The following is a 19,807-nucleotide window of genomic DNA, read 5'->3' on the forward strand; positions in this document are numbered from 1 at the left end:
TGACCCGGAACATTTAAACAGTTTCCAGGCAATTACTTGAGAACGCTTGGGCCTAGGATCATGAAACTTGATAGGGAGGTTGGTCATGACCAGTAGATGACCCCTGTAGAGTTTGAGGTCGGTATACCAGAGGTCAAGGTCCCATTGACCCGGAACAGTTAAACACTTTGCGGACAATACCTTGAGAACGCTTGGGCCTAGGATCACGGAACTTCATAGGGAGGTTGATCATGACCAGCAGATGACCCCTGTTTATTTTGAGGTCAGTAGGTCAAAGGTCAAGGTCACATTGAACCAGAACAGTAGAACTTTTGTTTACAGTGACCAGATAATTTCTGTTCCTTGTGCAATTACTGAATGCATCAAGGGGGCATTTCGTGTTCGACTAGCTCTTGTTCTATCATATCTTTGTTACTATTGCTTATACCTTACTGTAACTTAACATAAACATTGTCCAGCATACAAACAAAGTATGAGCAGGGGCTGGGCCCATTATACCCAAGGTCAAGGTCACCAAGATGTTATACTTGTGTTATTTTTAAGGTTGACAACCTTTGTTTTTCTGTCATATCTTTGTTACTATTGCTTATATCTTACTGTAACTTCACGTAAACATTGTTCAGCATACAAGCAAAGTATGAGCAGGGGCTGCGCCCATTATACCCAAGGTCAAGGTCACCAGGGTGTTATACTTAGGTTATTTTTAAGGTTACAGTTTTTCGGAAACCTTTGTTTTTCTGTCATATCTTTGTTACTATTGCTATCTCACTGTAACTTCACGTAAAGTCCAGCATACAAACAAAGTATGTGCATGGTCTGGGCCCATTTACCCAGGGTCAAGGTCACCAAGTTGTTATACTTGGAATTATTTTCATGTTAAATTTTTTAGAAAGCTTTGTTTATAGACATATCTTTGGTACTTTAAAAGATAATGACTTGAAATTAAAAATATTTCTTTATAATCATCATCTGCATGTGTGGTTACAATCCCCATAACTCTTATTGTATTTTTGACAGAATTATGCCCCATTCATACTTAAAGTTTTTTGGCAATCTTCGCTTGCTGGATATAACTTTAGTACAATATAAGATAATGACTTGAAACTTAAAATTTATCTTTATCATCATCATCTGCATGTGTGGTAACAGTCCCCATAACTCTGATTTGTATTTTTGCCAAAATATGCCCCTTTGATACTTAAATTTTTATGCTCCCGAAGGGAGGCATATTAGTTTTCAACTGTCCGTCCGTTCGTTAGTTAGTTAGTTAGTTAGTTTGTTCGTCACAATGTTAACTTTTTGCATGAAGGCACTTTACTCGCGAACCACTGAACCCAGGACCTTCAAACTTCACATGCTGATAGTACTTATTGAGTGCACCACCCCTACTGACTTTGGGGTCACCAGGTCAAAGGTCATGGTCACAGGGGCCAACGTTAACTTTTTGCATGAAGGTACTTTACTCGTGAACCACTGCACCCAGGACCTTCAAACTTCACGTGCTGATAGTACTTATTGAGTACACCACCCCTACTGAATTTGGGGTCACCAGGCCAAAGGTCAGGGTCACAGGGGCCAACGTTAACTTTTTGCATGAAGGCACTTTACTTGCGAACCACTGCACCCAGGACCTTCAAACTTCACATGCTGATAGTACTTATTGAGTACACCACCCTTACTGCCTTTGGGGCCACCAGGTCACAGGGGCCAACATTTACTTTTTGCATGAAGGCACTTTACTCGCAAACCACTTCACACAGGACCTTCAAACTTTACATGCTGATAGTATTGTATGAGTACACCAACCCTACTGACTTTGGGGTCACCAGGTCAAAGGTCAAGGTCACAGGGGCAAATGTTAACTTTTTGCATGAAGGCACTTTACATGCAAACCACTGCACCCAGGACCTTCAAACTTCACATGCTGATAGTACTTATTGAGTACACCACCCCTACTGACTTTGGGGTCACCAGGTCAAAGGTCAAGGTGCTGCGGGGGCATTTGTCACCATTAGTGACAGCTCTTGTTTTTAAATTGAGAGATAAATTCATTTTACTGTCAAATTGCCGAATAGTGGAGCGCGCTGTCTTATGGACAGCTCTTGTTAAATGAATTCTTTTTTGTGTTGAGAGGTTGAACTACATGTATTTTGTTTTGTTCACTACAGTCACAGGATTGTCTATATCACAGAGAACAACATGTTATTTTTACCAGTAAGTTATTTTAAAGAGAACAAACAATAACAGTGATTTCTCTGATGGACAGATAAAGAGTGAAAACTTATAGTCATTAGTGTAAAATACTGCACTGACATTTCAGGTCTATAGACAAGTTTGGCTAACAAAACAAATTGAATCTTAAGCAGACTATATTAGGAGCTTGCTCTTTCTAGTGTAGGAATCAGTCATTGCTGTCTGAAGGGCAGTTAGCAGTTATTGCTCTCAGAAATCAACTACCGCTGTCTGAAGTTCAAGTAGTTATTGTTTTTGGAATTGCAGAATGTACTTATTGCACACTGAAGTGCTGGTAGTAGTCATTGTTCAGTGCTCTGTTCAGTTTCAGGAAGCAGTCATTGCTCTCATCCTGCCAGAAGCAGTCATTGCTCTGTTCAGTTTCAGAAAGCAGTCATTGCACTCTGAAGTACAGGAAGCAGACAATGCTTTATACGCATGCTTTGTGAAATGTTGCATTGAGTATGGAAGTAGTTGTTTCTGTTAAAATGGCAGAAAGCAGTCACTGCTCTCTAAAGTTCTTGAAGCTGTCATTGCTCTCTGAATTGGAGGAATCAGTCATTGCACTCTGAAATACAAGAAACAGTCATAATATACCTCCAGATACAGAGGGAGTAAATGAGTGTTATACTGGAATCTCCGCATTTACGTTTGTCCATCGGTCTGTTGGTCTGCCCATTGGTCGGTCTATGCCCATTGGTCGGTCCATCTTTCCATCTGTTGTGTCTGCTCCAAGTCTTCTGAGAAGCTTTTCATAAAACTAGCATCAGTTATTGACCTCATCAATTAAGACAATGTGCAGAGAGCACACTTTCAATTCCTAGGTCTTCCTCAAGATCACACTTTCAGGTCAAAGGCCAGATTGCTTTGATCCTTATTTGCTTATTGTCTTCTAAACTGCTTGAGTGAATTACATGAAATTTGCATCTGTTGTTAACCCCAAAGACATGCTGACTGTACAATCCAAGTCACTAGGTCCTAGAACAAGGTCACATTTAGAAGTCTGCTCCATATCTTTTAACTAGCCTGGCTCCCTGGCTGCATGGTTATTCTTTTTATATAAATACTGCAAGCAAAATAAGAAAATCTTTAGCCTCTAAAATAGCACATTTTATCTGATGGCTGAACCTATGTTCGGAGCCAGGGGCAATAAAAAAAGTCAATGTAGAAACAACCTGCTGGAGTTACTTCCCTCTTAATGAATAAACATATATATGTAGAACAAACATAGGGACGGGAGCCAGTCTATCTTTTAACCACTGGAAGCATTTTCATAAAAGTAGCATCTGTTGTTATCTGCATGAAGATGACATGCACAACCCAGGTCACTAGGTTCAATGTTAAGGTCAAGTTTATGGCAAGTTATTCTGCCTTTGCGACCAATACAGACCAAAATCAGCCTGCACATCCATGCAGGCTGATCGTGGTCTGCACTGTTTGCTATTCTGTCTGTAAATTTTCAGTGAACACCCCTTTGAATAATAAATGGTGTTGCCAAATTGAATGATGGACCAGTCCATTTTAGAAATTTAGCATGTTAAGGGTTAAATCATAAAACTGACCAATGGCATGGTTGCATTCTGAGACTGGTTTCCAGCTTGGATCCTGCTCCTACACTGTAACAATGGTATAGTATAAATTCTTCTTACAAAGTCTGTAAGAAGCATAAAAAGAATCAGTAAGAGCAGCTCATTTCAAGACTGAAACACTTTTGAAAAATGGCATTTACTCCAAATTTCTATTTATGTGAAACTATTTTTGGAATAAGAAATACGACATTTTTCTTGGCAGCAAATACTGCTAGAACATGAGGTTTAGACTAGAATTAATACAACCAAAGTTATAATGTAAGAATGGGAATGATTTACTTGTTAGTAGCATATTACATTAACCATCAGTGTTATTAACCCACCTGAAAAAAGTAGTAGTCCTGCATGTTTATAGAAGTCACGGTAACACCATTTATCTGATTAACCTAGAATAATGCCTGGTAGCCATTTTATCAGTACCTTATATATTATGTTGCCAGGAATCTATTATATCCCCTAAAGTGAGTGATAGACAGTCAACATTTGCTAATTTTGAAAATAGGTTTGTTATAAAATAAGTTATAGTAATATTAATGTAAGAACTCTGCTTTATATTTGGAGATTTGTCAATAAGTAGGTACATGTATATGACCTATACATTTTACTTGGCCAAATGACTGGAAATACATAAATCTACAACTATTTCCATGTCATTAATGTCACTTGTTAAAAGTTTTTCCCAATTTGGCTCAGAAACTGCACAGTAACAGGGCAGCCACTTAGCTGAGAAAATGAAATTCCCTGACTTTTCCCTGACTAAACCATACTTTTCACTGACAAATACTATCATATTTTTTGGCCTCCTCCTTCCCTACACCCATCCAATCCACCCTGTTATATTTATTTTGTTTCAGATATAACAAACATTAATTAACAAATACCAAAATTCCAAAGTTAACATAAAAACAAAAATGATTCAAACACATTTGAATATAGTATATTTATACACAATAACTCTGCTTTCCTTCTTGAGGTATTTGTTGCTTTAGATATCCTTTCGGCTACCATAGCAGACTAATACGTACCATAAAAACGGGGGTCGCTATTACCGCTATCATACACCGACTGACTACCGCAGACGCCTAAAACGTACCATCAAAACGAGGGTCCAGATTACCGACATCGTACAGCGTAGGACTACCGGAATTTTTTAATTTTTCTTTGTATCTTGGGGGAATTTGAATGTTTTTTATTTATTGCAGAACTTGATCTGAAGTGTAAACTTTCATTTATGTTATTAACAAAACGGTATAGAATCAGTTAAACTAATAAGTTAAACCATTCATATGACATACTAAATAATATTACGCAACAAATTACAGGTCTCCATAAAATTTAAAAACAAAACCAAACGTCTCGTGCGCAATAATGTTCTAAAATCATTTTTATCGCAATTTGTTGATAAGAAAATCCTTTTCCGACAATTAAGGGATCATTACTCTCCAAAAATACCCATTAGTTTTGATGGTTGCTCGTTGCGGTAATTACCAAACTCAGTTTTTAAAACTTAATTAATTACTCATTTCTACGTTACGGTATTTAAAGCTATTTTACTACGTCTGCATTATGTGGCTCCGGCATTCTAGAAGTCTGAAAACCACGGGTCTGCCACTGATGCGTTTAGTAGACTTTTCACCAGTTACTTTCACTATGGCACTACGGTAGTTCTGAACTTTTTTCCATGAAATACAAAATTTCACTGTAGTTATCAGAAATAGTGTACATTTATACACTACGGCAGTAATATTTTAAACTGTTATTGCACTTGGAACATACATATATACACTGTGGTAATTCTCTACAGAACGCTTCATCGTTTTTACGCCGCAACGGTAATACATATGCACACATCGCTTCTTCCAATTGCATACTAGTAGTGTGTAAATTTATCCACTATGGAAGTATTGTACTTTTCAAATTTAAAACTCAAACTTTAGGTAAGCATGCATTTAAATTATCCCAAAGTACACAATGGTAATTTTGACTTTGAGCTCCATAATGCATGGATACTCTGGAATGCTTTATAAATGGTACAGTATTCAGTATTTCACATGTGCCTTTGTATACTCATTATATTAATTTATAGTCCGGTCCGTAATGTAGGAGATACATTCGTGCACTTGTAATCTCTGAATCCTCTCACTGACGGAGGGTCGCAGGTTCGAGCTGTGCTACCGACTACGATTTTTTATGTGAGAATGTAGGTAGTTGCTTACGGACTATGGCGTCTAGTACTGGTCTTTCCTAGGAACGATGGTTAGTTGAATTGGCTGCCTGATATAACAGGAATAATGTTGAAAATGACCGTAAAATCAAACAAAAAACAGACTGTAAAATGATCTGTTTCTAAAACCGTACATGAATGTGCTTTCGGTGAAATGAGATCTTACAATTCTTCATCATATGATTAAACAATTGATACCTTAGTTGGGACTTTAAAGAAAAGTATCAACGGAATATAGCTCGCAAATGGGATACGCTCTAATTTAGATATAATGCTATTAATAAATTCAGTTATTTTAGAATCTGTTTTAAAGTCAGTAAGGCATAACAAACTAAGAAAAGACACTTTTAGCTACTATTATAAGTTTTACCACGAAGTGTTATTCGACATTTTTGAGTTTTGTTTTGGCACTTGCATCGTATACACCACAAAAACAGATTATGAATATGAATAAATTTAAATGAACCTTAATAACGTATAGTTGACGCGTTTACATGGTCCGCTGACATAACTGGTGACTAAAAGTAAAATGCAAAAAAAAAAAATTATAACAGAAAATAATAAGATAAAACAATAAAATTAACAACTGAATGAAAACACTACAGTACAGGCAATCTCCTATGAACGGGTATAAGTAAGAAGAATCATATATCAAATGCTACACAACCTGAACAACGTATTTTGGACTTAATTTCATGATAGACAGTCTACTTATAGTCCGATCCGGAGAAACAGGTAGGGGACTAAAAGTAAAACATTAAAAGCAAACAAAACATTTGACAGAAAATAAAAAATATATATTTAAACGAAAGCAAGTTGTAAAAGCTATAACAGATGAGGATCATTCATTACTTACAAATCATCGCAAAAGGTAACATAGAGCATATGTAATGTTACACAAAAAGTTCACAGAAAGTCATGAAATAATTCCTGTTTTTTGATGAATTTGTACTGTAGTCCTAAGTAAGAATGTAACAATTTTGTCAACAACTTACGACAATAACCGTTAATCTTTATATACATGTATTCTTTCAATAGCCGTCTAAATGCAAGGAGGATGGGGGTGGGGGGGGGGGGGGGAGGGTAATTAGCATTGTTAATGACGCATAGAAAAATAAAATGTCCAAAATTCACTGTGATAAACATGTCATCGGTAGAACTGTTTAATAAGTTAGTTATGTGTCTATATTCAATATGCCCGGATGTATGATTATTATTTCTATACCATATTACAATGTATCAAAATTCACAAGAAGCCAAACTTTATGAAACATGTTTTTCTTGAATTTCAAAACTCTAAACACCTTTTCCCTTGAGACAGCTCATATTAGAAAAGTATATTGCATGTGAAAATTAATTATCAAAAAATGAATCAGTCAAACTTTCTCATTCGTACTAGAAACATAACGTACATATATACACGACACATAGTAAAAATGTGTACACCATGTAATGTTGTCACTAATCTTAGACACTGTCTGTTTCTTTCTCCAGTTTGTGCTTAGTGTCCGCTAGTCAGACAGTCATTTCTTCTTCGTCGATTTCCAAGATAATTTTGTTGGCATTTTACGGGGTGTTTCTATTTTAATATGTACCTTCCTGGGTGATTTTTTTGCAACCGTTATGTAGCTAAATTGAAGAAAGGGATTTCTTATTAAAATGTAGTAATAATGAACAATAATAAAACGTATCAAATTATAACATTTAGTGATTTGCAATGGTTATATATACTAAAATCGATTTTCTGGAGTTTCCAGTTTTGCTCTTGTTGCCATGGACTTGTTCTTTAGTTAGCCAATCCCAGTTCTGGACGCATGATACGAAAGAAAGCATTCCCTGAAAGTATTATTTAAAAGATCACGGGGATTAACCCTGAAAATAGATGACAAATATTTTTATGTAAGTAAGACATTTTGATTTTCAACTACAATTATTGCACAGCTTCTCTGGAACTGGCTTTTGTACTTAAGGGCTAGATTTCTCGAAACATTTTATCCTATACTAAGAAGATTAACCTGTTAAAAGCAGTCGAATATATAATGCAATTACAGACTTTTCGAGCGACTTGTTGACTCAGACCCAATTTATAGACATGGAGTAAAAAAAAAGGTACGTTCACGTAACATAGCAATGACTCAATAATGCCATGAAACCTTTAAAACTACTCATTAGATCAATATATTAACTTTTTAATAAGAAGAGTATTGTTATACCTGTGTAAATTGTCTTTACACTGCTTAGAACCAAATGATGACGTTGGTGTTCGGAGACCACCGGCTGTCTTTAGTTTCTTCATACTGTAAAACTGACAAGCATTTGTTCGCCCTGACATTGGGATAATTTCATGTGAGTCTGCAAACTCTCGGTGAATGGTATTAACTACCTGCGTTTGTTTGGGTTTCCTAATTCCTGAACGGTAACCTTCCATACTCTAGCTACCATGTTTCCATCTTTGATTTGACGTGTCATATGCTGTCCTTCGTTCATTGTACTAACCGAAACCAGGAATTATAATGTATTACATGTATTACATTATTCCTGCCGAAACATCCTTCCATCGGACTAATTTCTGTGGTTTAAAATCATATGGCAAGAATTTTCGCCCTTATTAAAAGACCGACAAAGATGGGTTGAGCTGGCAGGGAACGCCTGTGCCAAAGGGATGTGTCTAGAAGCTCTATACGTTCAAACAGATGTTCAACAACCTTCCTCGTTAGTTCTACTTCTTTTTTGCCTCTAATATAAACTTTAAACTTCCAAAGATATGCAGAAACTGCATCTGATAAAACGAATATTTAAAAGCCTCTCTTTAATACATACTATTAACTAAACGTTTATCTATTTATCTTTTTATACTGCATCACTCCTCTTTACGAGTATTACGTGCAGCTGCGCGCCTGTACAAATATTTTAAAAGTAGAATGGACAGGAGAATAAAAGTAATACACGATGTGTATTGCAAGCATGAATACAGTTGATAGTGTTAAAAACAAGAAGGACTTACAGATAAAAGCAGTTTAAAGAAACAGGTCTATCATGTTAAGCATTGTGTGCAAGTTTGGTTACACCCTGCCTAAACTGGTTCAGGGTTGGGGCTTGCACAAGTTGTACTGGAAGGGAATTCCAAAGCACTATGGTGCCTGGAAAAAAGAATACTTATAGTAGTTACAGGGAGTGAGGATCTAGGTATAGGTGTGGGGATGCATATGTCTTTTTAGACGGGATTGGGGAGGGGGAGTGGCTGACATAGGGAGAAGTGGTACAGCAACCAAACCACTCTGCAAATAATTACCTCAGTAGACGTTTACAGGAAGAACGAATTTCAATGTAGTACCGCAGTGTAGTTTTACTCGTCCTGTTACTAAGAACTATAGTAGACTTTTGTGAGAAACTTGAATTTTAAGGCAGTGCTATAGTGTAGTTATACATATTAAATGAAATTAAGTGCACTTCCACAATGCTGAGAAAGTTACCCTGCGAAAAGATTATACTAGTAATCAAAACTTGTCCTGTAGGCATTATTTTTCCCCCGATTACCACAGAAGTTTAATGCAGGGCATGCGAAACCAAAGAGAGTACCGCAGCGTATTAATACATATTCACACAAAATAGCATGTACTGCCGCATCGATGCAGTGGCCGTTTAAATATGTGACTTTTAATAATTAACATTAACTGTTTGTTTTATCTGCATATAAATACCATAGTAGACTATTGCAGGAAACAAGAAACTATAAGTTGTGCCACAGTGTAGTTATACCAATAACCACACAATGGACATAACTACCGTAGTGTAGCAACCGTTTTACATAAAAATTACCGCAGCATAAAAATGTAGTATAATTTTGTTAATTCCTTCTATTTTCAACTGCGAAAATATACAAATTTTACCCAAATACTGCATTATACGCTATGGAAATGAGCACCCCCATTTTTCTGGTACGTATTAGTCGTCTGCGGTAGCCCGTCTGCAAAACAGTAGCGGTAACGGAGAACCCCAAAAATATAGTCTGCATTTGACGTCTCAGGTAGTGCGTCGGTGTACGATAGCGGTAGTCGAAAGGATATAGCTCTAGTTGTACTCCTCAGTAGAGGAAGTTGTCATTGCTCACTGGATTGAAGGTCTGAAGTAAGCAGTTACAGTTTTCAATAACTTGATTTTCTTAGGATACTCATAGTAGTTAATGTTATCTCTTGCAGTCTTTTGTAAAATGTATTCATAACAGCATGATATTTGCTCCTTTCATAATGGAAACCAGTTAATTCCCTTGGTACTGGAAATGGGATATCAGTACCAGTTATAAATAAATCTAGTCAAGGACTGGTTAATCAGCTTAAATCTTTTGCCCCTCACTGATGTCTGTTCAAACCTTGCTAATGGTGTAGAATTCTTCATTTGAGGAAACCATGCAGCCGTCTTCTGGAAGGTCGGTGGTTCTTCCAAGGTGCCCACCTTTGCCCGACACAATGATCGTAGGATCAGCTGGGGTCTTCACTTCAGCTACCATCAAAACCTGGAACTTAACAGAACAAACAAAAATGATAAATGCTTTCATTTTACTATCTTCCTGCCTTAGTGATGGTATTGAGATATTCATTACCTCTATACATTTCATGTATTATTCATTGCAATATTTTGAAGTTCCTTCTGTAACTTGGCTACCTCCACTTTTCTGTTTACTTACCACATTGATCTGATCTGTTTCTTTGAAATGCTTGTATGTCACATAAATCTTTTGGTGGTGAAGCTAGGCTGAAGTTTGCAATCTTTCAAGTACATGCTTGGAGGCAGGATTTTCAAGCTAGCAGACAAATATCTAACATATCAATTTTCCTTTTCAAATACTTAATGCAAAAAACCTGTGAGACATTTTGAAATGGTCTGTGGAATTTCATAATCTTCAAGTTTTTCACATTGGTAAGTTTTATTGATGATTTATTGTCTGTATAGAGAAGAAGGAATGTGGTATTTATATGAAATGAAGACTGGATGTTACTCAGTGGACATTTCTATATGCAGTACATTATACATCTGTCTTTAAGGTCAAGTTCAACAAGGGTCAAATGGTACTGCCATGTCAAACCAGTAACTTCATGTACTTGAATTGAACTGTATATATTTGTTTACAGTAAAAGTGCTGTCTTGTAAAAGGATATTCTTATTTCTGTGTTAAAGGTCAAGGTCACATAGCCAAATCGTTTTGTAATGTTGGACGCTAAACTAAGAATCAGCTTTGCATCATCACAACTGAAAATGGGTTTTGTACACTGAATGTCATGTTTGAAGAATAAGCTTGACTGTTGGAAGAATAAGGATGTCTGTTGTACTGGCCCTTGCATGGGCACCACTGTCTCTGTTGTACTGGCCCTTGCATGGGCACTGCCGTCTCTGTTGTACTGGCCCTTGCATGGGCACTGCTGTCTCTGTTGTACTGGCCCTTGCATGGGCACCGCTGTCTCTGTTGTACTGGCCCTTGCATGGGCACCGCTGTCTCTGTTGTACTGGCCCTTGCATGGGAACTGCCGTCTCTGTTGCATGGGCACTGCCGTCTCTGTTGCACGGGCACCGCCGTCACTGTTGTATTTGGGTTAAAGTTTTATGGCAAGCTTCTCAGTTCCATTATAATTGTCAAACCTCGTATAAGGATTTATCTTAGTAAGGGTCAGACAGCTATTGGTTTAGGAATAGGTACTTCAAAAGTCAAGATCCCTGGTGTCAGTATTGTTGTTGTATTTGTAGTAGTGTTGGTTAAAGTTTTATGGCACGTTTCTCAATTTAATTTATATTTAAGAAATAATAAGTTCCCAAGTGTGGTTTATCTTAGAATAACCCGTGTTTTGAGTTCTTATGCATAAGAATATATCAGGAAGGACGTAAGCCTGAGTGATATATTGTTTTGCATAAGAACTAAAAACTTGGGTTATTCTACGATAAATCACACTTGGTAACTTGTTATTTCAATTCTAGTGAGTGAGTTGGGTTTTACGGCAAATCAGCACAAAATGGTCATATATTGCCGAGAATATTTCGACACGACATACTTGAAACAACAGTGTTAGAAAAAGTGGTAACTGCTTTTTACGACATGAACTACACTTCGTGCTACCTACCTGGATTTGGCTGTTGAAATGTCCTCCATGTATTCTTCCCAGTGCTAAGGATTGCAGCAAATATTGTGTAACATGGCCATCAAAAATTCATCAATTGCCCTCCAGTCCCCAAAACCATGGCGAATCTCGCAGATTGTTCACATACTCAACAGATTGTTGTTTAAGCCATTTTGCAGCCGAAGTTTGTCGTTGTTCTTGTAGGTGGATACCACGATTTTTACGCTAGTATTTACAAATGTCACATGACTTTCACTCATAAAATGAATTGCACGCGGGGGTTTGGCCATATATGGAACAGCCAAAACAATCCTTTGCACACGCATGGGTTATTGCAAAATACTGTGAAATCATTTAATATTAGTGGGGGACTAATTTTTGTTGATTTCGTTGTTGAGTCAACCCACGAAATATAATCCCAACGAACAAGTAAAATTCCCATTCATTTTATGTGCAATAGTTGAAATCCACAAATTCATATCCTCACGAAATTGCCATTTTGACTAAAACCACGAAATTTCATGCCCACGAAATTAAATGATTTTACAGTAACCGTGGATTGATTATCTTCTGTGTGTATGTAGGTTATTTGCTGGTCGTGTTAGAATTCATATTATGCAGTTGCAAAGAAGTAGGGTGATAATTTTCGCTGGTCCATTGGGTTTGAGTAAGCATTCAAAACATGTTATTTTTGTTACGTTCTTCAATTTTACTATAGCACTATTAGAATCCATTCAACTACAATAATGAAATTATAGTTAAACTTTTTTTCGCAAATGGGGCAAACTGGGAGATCAGATTTATTTTTAATATGTGCATACTTAAAGGTACAGCTTTGTTGTAAATACTTACTGAAGGTTTATGGGAGTAAAAATTATGTTATAAATGCACAATCACACATGCACAGTTTTTTAGTTCATTTATTAAACTGTAAATGTGTTGAAAAACAAGTACCTAGGAAATTTATTATAAACAGGTATTTAATATTTGTTTTTATTGAGGTAATTAAGGAATTTTATTGGCTATGTATTGCTGAATAAAACTAAATTTATCTCAATACTGTCTTTAAATCTATAAACTTAAAAGACATGACTGCATTAACCCAAGAGATTTTATTGTCTTTTGACATAGTTTATGAAGTGCTGTGTTACCTTTTAAAGATTATTTCTTAAAGCCAGAATGATTTGTTTGACAGATGGTATTGAGTGATTTAGATATTGTTGTATTGGGAATAAAACATTATTGTTCAGAATGAAACATTATTGTTCCGAATAAAACATTATTGTTCCGATGATTTCAACATTAAGATTCAATGTGGACATAGTTGCAGTGTATTGTGTACAGGACTTTTCGGAGTAAAGATTTTCTGTTTACATTTACATTAGGTACATATGATACTGTTTTCACATAATTCTTTTCATAATCGGTTTTAAATAGAAGCTAGGCTGTTGTGTATGTATCAATGCAAATTCGAATGTAAACACTATCAGATATTATCCAAAAATAGCTCATACAGTTGTACGACAGAACTAAATATGGATTTCTTATACAGGTTTGTTGTCTTATAGTTACGAAGTATAATTTGAGTTATATTTTTAAGTAACTTAGTTGTTTTTACCTTTGGTTGAAATGCATGGGTACAGTGGCTTACAGTACCAACAAGCACCACTTTTTGATAACTGTCCTTCTTGTTCATTGACTATTACACTGTCCAAATTGAGTTCATTATAGAAATTTAGCAGGGTAAGAGTTTAACCCAGTACCACCAGTTTATTATAAACGTTATAGGTCGTTATGTTGATCTTTGAGCAGGGTAAGGGTTTAACCCAGTACCACCAGTTTATTATAAACTTTATAGCTCGTTATGTTGATCTTTGAGCTCCCCTTAAACATATAACATACTTATTGGTTCTCTGCCTCAGATTCTTGTGAGGAAGTTGTCAGTTTCTTATTTAGAATAAAATCTAGACTGGTACTTTTAATAAAATCTAGACTAGTACTTTGAATAAAATGTAGACTGGTGCTTCAAATAACTGTTTGATATACTAACGGTTCAATGGCATCTTTGTCAGGATACGAGTTATATGACCCAGGTAAGTGCCTACGCCTTTAGTATCTTGAACAATGAAATGGGTCCTATCCCTACGGTGACTATGTCTTAGACTAGCTGACAAACGAAATAGAATGTCCTTTGTTAAAACGTATAGCTGGTGAGACCAAATATCTCATATATAGAATTTTCCTCTGGCTACCTTGCCTAAATGATTCTTGTACCAATGATTCTTAAATGATTTTAATTATGAGCTAGATAATTTCAGGGATCAGGCAAACCACTAAATGTTTCAAACTAACAAGTTTCTATTAGCTCAAACTCCCATAGGCTGGAGACTATACTTAACTGGTCTTTTTGTTGAAATTCCCATCAGACAGTGTATTTGAATCAACAACATACGAGTCCTATCGCATAGGTGCTCGGCTTCTGTCCTCTTAATTGAAGTTACAACTCTATATACTTGCCCTGACTCCTGGATGCTCAGCGCCTATATGCTATCACATGTAGCATTCAACTATCATGTAGGTATATCCCCGATGCCTTGGCTGTACTTCGCCAATAATGCTGAACCGTCTATAAGCTGGAACTTTCCTACTCTCAGAAGATTTATCAAACTCTGGGTCTCTGTCTCAGCTTTTCGATGCTCAGCCTATATTTGCTATCGTCTATAGCATTCAATTACTTTTAAGGTGAAACGCCTATACGCTGGCCCAATAGCTCGAAACCTTATTGAAATTCTGCATCTTTTCTTTAGTCTATGAACTTCCAAAGTCTTCTTTTTAATAATTTATCTGCCCTGACAGGGTAACTGCAAGTCTCCTTATCAAGGTACTGGGATAAATTATAAGTTGAATCCTCGATGTGTCTTCTTCAACCGCTGGATACCGAATGAGCTCTCTGTCATCCATCTACCTATTTATACCCCAGCTGACATGCTATTTTTAGCTCACCTGTCACAAAGTGACAAGGTGAGCTTTTGTGATCACTCAGCGTCCGTCGTCCGTGTGTGCGTAAACTTTTGCTTGTGACCACTCTAGAGAACACATTTTTCATGGGATCTTTATGAAAATTGGTCAGAATGTTCACCTTGATGATATCTAGGTCAAGTGTGAAACTGGGTCACGTGCGGTCAAAAACTAGGTCAGTAGGTCTAAAAATAGAAAAACCTTGTGACTTCTCTAGTGGCCATATTTTTCACAAGATCTTCATGAAAGTTGGTCTGAATGTTCACTTTGATGATATCTAGGTCAAGTTCGAAACTGGGTCACGTGCCGTCTAAAACTAGGTCTGTAGGTCAAATAATAGAAAATCCTTGTGACCTCTCTGGAGGTCATATTTTTTATGGGATCTGCATGAAAATTGGTCAAAATGTTCATCTTGATGATATCTAGGTCAGGTTCGAAACTGGGTCACGTCCGTTCCAAAACTAGGTCACTAGGTCAAATAATAGAAAAACCTTGTGACCTCTGTAGAGGCTGTATTTTTCATTGGATCTGCTTGAAAATTGATCAGAATGTTTATCTTGATGATATCTAGGTCAAATATGAAACCGGGTCAACTGCGGTCAAAAACTAGGTCAGTAGGTCAAATAATAGAAAATCTTTGTGACCTCTCTAGAGGTCATATTTTTCATGGGATCTGCATGAAAATTGGTCAGAATGTTCATCTTGATGATATTTAGGTCAAGTTCGAAACTGGGTCACGTCCAATCCAAAAGTAGGTCAGTAGGTCAAATAATAGAAAAACCTTGTGACCACTCTAGAGGCCATAGTTTTCATGGGATCTGCATGAAAGATGGTCTGAATGTTCACCTTGATGATATCTAGATCAAGTTTGAAACTGGGTCAACTGCGGTCCAAAACTAGGTCAGTAGGTCTAAAAGTAGAAAATTCTTGTGACCTCCCTGGAGGTCATATTTTTCATGGGATCTGTATGAAAATTGTTCAGAATGTTCATCTTGATGATATGTAGGTCAAGTTCGAAACTGGGTCATGTGCGGTCAAAAACTAGGTCAGTAAGTCAAATAATAGAAAAACCTTGTGGCCTCTGTAGAGGCCATATTTTTCATGGGATCTGCATGAAAATTGGTCAGAATGTTCATCTTGATAATATCTAGGTCAGATTATAAACTGGGTCACATGCAGTCAAAAACTAGGTCAATAGGTCAAATAATAGAAAAACCTTGTGACCACTCTAGAGGCCATAATTTTCATGGGATCTGCATGACCACTCTAGAGGCCATAGTTTTCATGGGATCTGCATGAAAGTTGGTCTGTCTGAATGTTCACCTCAAGTTTGAAACCGGGTCAACTGCTGTCAAAAACTAGGTCACTAGGTCTCAACATAGAAAGACCTTTTGACCTCTCTAGAGGCCATATTTTTCAATGGATCTTCATGAAAATTGGTCAGAATTTTTATCTTGATGATATCTAGGTCAGATTCAGAAGTAGGTCACATGAGCTCAAAAACTAGGTCACTATGTCAAATAATAGAAAAAAACGACATCATACTCAGTTCATGTGGGGGCAGGTGAGCGATTCAGGACCGTCATGGTCCTCTTGTTAGAACTTGTTTCTGATTGGTCCAAATTTAAACAAAACGTTTTACAACGAGTACTAATGTTCTGTCAAATATCTGGTTCCCTTTAACTTTTGTATATGACATAATGTGCGAAGCTGGGACCCAGCCATCCACATAATGAACCCAAATCAGCCACAGATGACCCAAATTCTATTATTAACAGCAATTCAACAATAATTATAGCAATGATAGCATATGGAAAGGGAATCAAGCACTATCTATGCTTAATGTGTTATGTTATCAACATATCAAACATACAAATTATTCTGACAATCTTTCACTAAAATATTGTATCTTAGATGTTTACATCAAATATAGAAAATCCTCATTAACTTTACTAAATATATTAATTTATTGTGTTTCTATAGCTATATTCATAACTAAATATCATGTAGTAACAGATGATAGGTTAAAAAACAGACATCCAGGGCGTCCTTTGGCGCTTTGTTCTTCTCGTTCTTCTATGTCCGACCCGAGATAGAATCGCCCTAATGACACGAACAAGCCCAAGAACATTGTTCTCGGGTCAAAATTTCACACCACCTGCTAATTGGGAGGACCACAGACAATGTACAACTTCAATGTCAAAGAAACATCGTAGCGAAATAAACATAATTTTTTGATACATTTATGGCCAAATAAAATATTATTTGAATGAAGAAATTCCACTACTTGTGTAGAAATGTTGGTTTACCCCCGTCGGTAATTTAAACAAGTGCCGTAAACAAGGCTGTAAAACTCCACTTCCGGTTCACGGTGTTAGAGCGTTTTACTTGAGCTGCGTGATCCGACTCAACTCAATTTCATCCGGGAAATAAACGCCCAAGGATGCCCCCAGTTTTATTTTGTATTCACAATTATACTGTGTTTAGCTATAGGTGTATTAAGTATTTCTATTTCAAGCCAATGCAAAGCACTCAGTTAAAGTACAAACATTGATATTTTCAAATTTGAAATTTGGGTCTAGTATTCCTTTAAATTCAGCAAAACAAAATACCAATTTTTTTTAGGCATAGTATGACCCTTAGTAGTGTCTTTACTGTGTCAAATATCTGTTCATATTGATTTGTTTCACAAAACTTGTTTCAATGCCAAAAATATGATAAATCAAAGAAATACGAGAAGGAAAACCTTAAATTCATAATGAATCGGTTAATAATGTTCCAATATGATTGATTAATTATATGGCTTTTGCAGTTATGTTTGTTTTGTATAAAAAAAGAATAGTTTCTCCTTTTATCTTTTATCATAGTTACCTATTTTTAGAGGAATTTAAGACAGTGAAGAAATCTTAAACTAAATTGACAGTGAACTTTTAACTTATGTAGCAATATGATTGATTTATTTTGAATAAAAATTATTGTATTTATTTTTATTATTGAATTTCGAGACTTATCTAGTTGCCTAATGAATGTGGACATTTAAGAGTCCTAATGAGAAGTGTAATAAGAAAGACATTGGTACATGATTCATATTACAGTAAGAACCATAATGAATGGTTCATTCGGCTGGGAGGTGGAGGAGGGCATTGTCTTCTTCCATAACCACTTGTCTCTGTCTAACTGTGTTTCTGCCTTATCTTTTATAACTAAAAATAGCTATGTTTTATGCATTTAGAAAAATACGATGTTTAGATAAATAATTGTGAACATTTTATATCATCAAACTAGGATTTTGTTTTTACACTTTGATTTTAAGGTAGTTATCTGTATTCTTAATCATCAGGAACATTTTTTTATGGCAATGATATGCTAGAAATTTATTCCAAAACTTAAACTTTAGATTGCTTTGAACCAGATCAGGCTGTTTAATGCTAATGCCTCAAAGATGTGATGTTATATGCTGGGGTGAAGGTATTAAAGATACTAATGACATATCAGTGACATTAGATATACATTAGCATAATTACCCACTGATTGAACAGCTGTTGTTGCTGAAGCTAAGGCAGGTAAAGAAGTAAAGGTAATTTTAATTATAGTTTATGCAGTAAAGATTGATGAAATAAACAGAATTGTTGAACATTACTTAAATATTGTGCTGGTAAGACAAATTATTTAAAATAGATTGGTAATTGATCAGTAATTGATATCTGTCCTATAGTTGATCTAAATATACAGTCAGAATTTGATTAACTTAGCTCAAACTGGGATAATTGGAAGATTAACTTTTCGCTCAAACTCCTCATCAGGTCCGAGCAGAATCCCTTATTGATTTATTTTGTTCAGTGGCTCAAAGTACCGATAACTCAAACAAATCTTGTTTGTCCCACCAAGGTTTAACTGTAAATGCTTACATTATTGCAGCTATTTGGCAGGTATTTAATAACAAGGCTGTGTTATTGCGCTTTTTAATAAATATTGCCGATATTAAACGCATTGTTTTTATATGATACACATTTTGTTAGATATGTCTCGGCTAGGTTAAGTATGATAGTGTAATTATGCAAAAAAAATTGTTAAGTGAAGGAGTTAGAACTACTTTTACGCACTATTTTGTTAGGCTTTTTGCATTTTAAGAAATGACTTGATTTTTGAAAGTCTGTATTAACATGAATAAAACAATTCTAAATCTTTCTACAAGTTGTCTGTTTTGTTTGAACTTAGTGCATAACTTTCATTTCATCTTCCAGTGACTTGCTTTAAACTTAATTTAAATCTGGCAGTGTTATTTATTCTTTTATGTAGTTCAATAGGAGCTCTTTGACTACAACCTTTCTACAGTTTGTGAATAAATAAACCTGCTGTTAATTACAACAAATATCAGATTGCACATGTCTGTTTACAGTTGATACACAAGGAAGTTTTATAATGACATATTTGTTTTGTATACCTTTTAGAAAATATTTCACTACATTTTACATTTTGACTTTTGGAAAAAAATGTGCAAATATCACTAATAGTTACTGGGTTGTTGAACCTTTTTAGCGAGTCATAAAGAAGCAGTATTCTTTAAACATGCATGAAGTGCTGATTTGCATCTTCTAGTATTATAAACAAGTGACCTGGGTTGAACCTCTTCTCAT

General features: G+C 35.9%; 1 protein-coding gene across 17 annotated transcripts in view; it reads left to right on the forward strand.

Annotated features, from left to right (window-relative positions):
- The window catches only part of LOC123525401 (cAMP-specific 3',5'-cyclic phosphodiesterase 4C-like), an 831,602-nt gene that overhangs the window by 630,066 nt on the left and 181,729 nt on the right, over positions 1-19,807 (forward strand). Inside the window, exon 1 of one of the 17 annotated variants that reach the window (XM_045304435.2) lies at positions 13,018-13,128. The exons of 14 other annotated variants lie outside the window; for them this stretch is intronic. The gene's annotated coding sequence lies outside the window, so the exon portion shown is untranslated. Of the gene's footprint in view, positions 1-13,017; positions 13,129-13,515; positions 13,538-13,561; positions 13,705-19,807 lie in introns of those variants that run through there. 2 more of the 17 variants (XM_045304436.2, XM_045304432.2) reach the window with 2 other exon arrangements.

This window comes from Mercenaria mercenaria, chromosome 3 (assembly GCF_021730395.1).
Source record: "Mercenaria mercenaria strain notata chromosome 3, MADL_Memer_1, whole genome shotgun sequence".
In the NCBI taxonomy this organism is placed as follows: Eukaryota; Metazoa; Mollusca; class Bivalvia; order Venerida; family Veneridae; genus Mercenaria; species Mercenaria mercenaria.